Genomic DNA, 4872 nt, shown 5'->3' with positions numbered 1-4872 from the left:
AATGGCGTTAGACGGCGCAATCAGACCGGCGCTGCCTGGTTTGCGTGGGAAAAAACCACGTAGACCAGACAGCGCCGGCGTAGGGGGAAAATGGCGCATGGGCGTCTTAAAATGGGGCAAGTCAGGTTACGTCGAAAAAATCGTCTTTACCCGACTTGCGCCATTTTTTAACGACGCCCATCCCCCATCAACATGACTCCTATCATTGTAAAGATAGGAGTCATGCCCCCTTGCCCAATGGCCATGCCCAGGGGACTTCTGTCCCCTGGGCATGGTCATTGGGCATAGTGGCATGTAGGGGGGCACAAATCAGGCCCCCCTATGCCACAAAATATTATTAAAAAAAATAAAAATAAAACTTACCTGAACTTACCTGAATGTCCCTGGGGTGGGTCCCTCCAGCCTTGGGTGTCCTCCTGGGGTGGGCAAGGGTGGCAGGGGGGGTCCCTGGGGGCAGGGGAGGGCACTCTGGGCTCATTTTGAGCCCACTTGTCCCTTAACGCCATGCCTGACCCAGGCGTTAAAAAGCGGCGCAAATGCGCCGTTTTTAGCAACGCCCACTCACGGGCGTCGCTTTTGCCCGGGAGTATAAATACCACGTAAAGGCCTGGGAGTCATTTTTTAGACGGGAACGCCTCCCTTGCATATCATTAACGCAAGGAAGGGGTTCACGCTAAAAAATGACGCACATTCCGGGAACTTTGGCGCTATTCGCCTCTAACGCCATAGTATAAATATGGCGTTAGTTGGCGTTAGTTTTGCGTCGAAATTGCGTCAAAAAAAACGACGCAATTTCGGCGCAAACGGAGTATAAATATGGCCCTTGATGTAAAACCTCTCCAGTTCTTTCACGGAGTGCCTGTCTGCACACAAACCAAAAACATCATCCACATCTAGGGTGCACTTCACTTCGCCCTTCCAGTTGCTCCCCAGCAATGTCTCTCCTCTAATGTTCATGTTCTATCTGGAGCATTTCGTGAGGAGCTCTATAACACAAATGAAAAGAAGAGGTGAGAGTGGACAGCCCTGCCTAACACCTGACAGGACAGGGAAGGAGTTGGTTTTCCATACATTAACCAACATCGTCCTACGGACATCTCTAGACCTTGTGATCACCACATTGCATATATCACTGCCCGGTCCGTGCTTGGAGTGTCTGGCCCATGAACTGTCTTTTGCCGGCCTAGACTGACCAAGGTCGTCTGAACCTTCGGCTTGTGACATACTTGGTCATGTCCCAAACCATGCCAGACTGTCTGCGATTTGCCGATCCGGTATCCTGCAGATCTGGTCAGGGTGAACTATCTTAATTACATTCTTTAGGCAGTTGCCCATTACCTTTGCTAGGAGTTTGGAGTCTACATTGAGGAGCAAGATGATTCTCCAGTTCTTGAAGTCTTCTCCCTCTTTTCTACTTATACAAAAGAGTTATCATGCTTTTGTGCAGGGACTGCGGCATAATACCCTTGCCCACCAATTCCTCAGAGAGGTTCAGCAAGTCCAGCCCAATCAGGTCCCACAATTTGACATAAAGTTCCACTGGGAGACTGTCACTTCCTGGGGTCTTGTCTCTCTTGGAGGTCATAGCCTCCAAGTGCAGCTCTTCCAGGGTGCAAGGCGCCTCTCTCCTCCTTCCAGACCCGTGTCTTCAAGATGCCCTCTAGAAAACTGTCCTCCTCTGATCTCTCCGACAACTTTGGTGAGTACAGCTTGCCATAAAAGTCAGTCACTGCTCTCATGACTTGCTCTTTCCTACTTTTGAGGTTTACCTCAGAGTCCCGAAACTCTACCAGCGGGGTGTGGGCTGAGTGAAGTTTCTTAAAGAAGAAGGAGTTGCATTTCTCGTCCTTCTTGATGTTCTCTGTTCTGATCCTGAAGATGACTTTCCTAGAGTCCTCCCCGAAGTGCTCTGCGAGTCCTTTCCGGGTTTCCTCCAGCTCATCATCCATGTCCCATCCCTTGAGCTTGAGTTTGTACAGTTGCTACAGTCTGCTTTGCAGCCTCTTGAGTACACCCTTCTTTTCTCGTGCCGCAGCTCTGCTTGGATCCTGGAAGAAATTCAGAAACCTGTCCTTCACCCATTCCCACCACTCGCCGGTCCCTCCACTCTACATACGCAACTCTGAGGTTTGCCAATAACTCCGCATTTTCCAACAACAAGCAGTTCAGCTTCAACGACCGAAGGCCAGCGGGGACCTTCCCTGTAGGCTCCACCTCGAAGCTGACTGTTCTATGGTCAGAGAAGTGGGCGGCAACCATGAAGCCTCATCCAGACTTTACAGTTGAGGAGGTGAACACACAGATCTGTCCGGCCTGCTCCAGGAGAAGCTCCTGGCATTCAGTCCCATGCTCCCAATGGCATCCCACAGGGACACCTCACCTATCATCTCCACCAACAGCCTCAACGGCACGTCCATCCCCACAGAGTCTGACCCAGTGTGCCATGCACCTCTACTGAGCAAATGAAATCATCACCCATCAGGATGGTCCTGGAGGGCACAAGCTGCATCCTGAGCACCCTGAATACCTCGAACCATTCATTCTTCTACATGGGGCATAGACGTTGATGAGTCTAACAGGCCCTTGGGACCATGAGCCGTCCATGACCAGCACTCTGCCGTTGACGTGCTCAGTAACCCTCTTGGTGGTAATATGCTTCCCCTTGATCAGAATGAGACTCCAGATGATTTGCAGTCATTTCCTCCAGACCAAAAAGATGTCCCATGCGTCCACTGCTGTATTGTGGGGAGAGGGGGTTGGGCTGAGCTACTCTAACGCAGGGTGCTGAGCCGCCTGCAGGCCTCAAGTTGCCGGTGCTGCTATTTCTTTGATCTCAATGGAGATCTCGGCAGAGACTTCCGGTACGTCCACCCACTCAATGGCTTCCTACGCACCATCTTCATCCGCTCCTGGTTCCGGCATTTTGTTGACCTTCAGGTGTACCCTCTTCAGGTCCTCCAAGACTTATGGGTCAGGTTGCAAACACTGAAGGGTTCAGGGGTGTTGCCCTGTTTGGTCCCTGCCTGGGCCTTCCCCTCGAATTTGGTAGTGACGCCGCTTTCCAGTCACCCTTTATTTGGCTCTGGTACCTTAATGTCACCTCAATGACCCGCCCCCTCCCCCAGTGCTGGTGCTCTCTCTTGAGGGGTGACCATTACTTGCGCCTTGGCTGCCCTTCCCCTGGGGTTTGGGCTTCAGGAAGTCCATTGGGGGACACCTTCAATGACGTTAACTGGGACTCGAGTGTCCATCGCTTTCATCTATTGGTATTTCCTTGGTCCACTGGTACTAACTGGGGTTACCGCTCACTTACCATTGTCGCCTGGGGTTTACCACCTCCGTAGCTGGGGTGTCTCCCCGCAGACAACTGCCTGCAGGGCAAGAAACACTGTACAGTTGCTTCCACGAGCTAAGGTGAAGGATATAGGTGTTACCACCCAAGCATGGATCCCCTCTCCAGAGGTCTGAGTGCTGGCAGCTTTGTGAAGCATGTTCGGAGGGCTGTCAAGCCTCCAGCATCAGTGCCCCCAAACGCCAAGAACAAAGAAGAAATAGGGAGTGCAACTTTCCCATGCTCTAAGAGCTGGCCACGCGGTCCTAGGGGTTTCTATTTTGTGCCCCTATTGGCACCAGCACGTAGAGACGAGTGGGCCTTGTCTGGTTAATTTGCACACATTTGCATATACAATGCAAATGTATTTTGCCTCAAAGTTGCAGATCCAATAATTATCTAATGTCCTGCCAATGATTGGTTTCAATCTGATGGAACACATACTATACTTGATCTCAGCCAAAAGGCAGAGAAGTGACTTCTTTCTGTGCCAAGCGCACAGGCTGGGAAGAGGCAGACCTTCGTACGAGCGCGAGCCTAGTGATGCACTAGTCACTCCTCTGTATCCTCACACGTGTTGTAAATGTGTCATCTGAAATCCATGAACCTGCTCCACAGAAGTCACTTAAAGGACTGTTACCTGATACAAGCACTGTTGCTCCCTTATAATTAGGATATCGCTGCGATATTTTGGAGTTTTCTAAAAATACTGGCAGGTCTATAGATTGATTCAAGTGGAAAGGAGAGACCATCTGTGCTAGAAATCTTGTAACTGGGGTGCCTGCCCAGTGATGTAATTACTATAAACACAACTTCCATGTCAACTGTAGTGTGCGCAGCAGGTAAACCCACTAGACTTGTAAGCATAATGATGAAACCCCACGCTATTGCCGCAAGCACCATTGGCAGAATAATCCTCTTGAGGCTTTATGACAGGTTGTGGGGTCTACACCAGACAACACCAGCAGCAGGATGAACCTGCATTGACGTGTAAAAAAAAGCTTGACTTTTATAGGTGAAATAAACTTGTATTAGATATTGTACTGATGCCTGAAGCGGATTAACATGGATTGCGAGACCGTCATTCGATAAAGGCTTCCATTAACCTGTATAACATGACCCGCTATTCCGGCTACATGCTTCCCTAAAAATGCCCATATTTTTCAGGACGGTACAAATTCCAGGCCCCCAGTGGCCAGACACTAGAACAAGTGATTGCACTTTGGGTCTGTTAGTCAATCAGCCTGTTGGCTAAATGGACCCACAGACATGTCTAGCGGATGGTAGTGCCATGGTTGACAAGTCCAAGCTGGGGTAGTAAAAATAAAAAAATAAAAATCACCGTCAGACAAGTTACTTACCTTCGGTAACACCTTATCTGGTAGAGACGCAGACTAGCCGCAGATTGCAGTCTGGCGCCTGGGGAGAATTCCAAGGTAAGCAATCTGCGGCGGGTTGTCTCTGTCAGATACTCGTGTTGCTCGCGCTTGACACATTTCGCATTTTTTCATTCAACATGTGGCAGAATCGGCAGACGAGAA

General features: G+C 50.1%; 1 pseudogene; it reads right to left on the bottom strand.

Annotated features, from left to right (window-relative positions):
* Nucleotides 1-3661: 3661 nt before the first annotated feature.
* Nucleotides 3662-3810, bottom strand: LOC138262551 (U2 spliceosomal RNA; annotated as a pseudogene).
* Nucleotides 3811-4872: the final 1062 nt, after the last annotated feature.

This window comes from Pleurodeles waltl, chromosome 10 (assembly GCF_031143425.1).
Source record: "Pleurodeles waltl isolate 20211129_DDA chromosome 10, aPleWal1.hap1.20221129, whole genome shotgun sequence".
NCBI lineage: Eukaryota > Metazoa > Chordata > Amphibia > Caudata > Salamandridae > Pleurodeles > Pleurodeles waltl.
The sequence above is the reverse complement of the archived record's forward strand: the minus strand, read 5'-3'. Positions and strand labels throughout refer to the sequence as shown.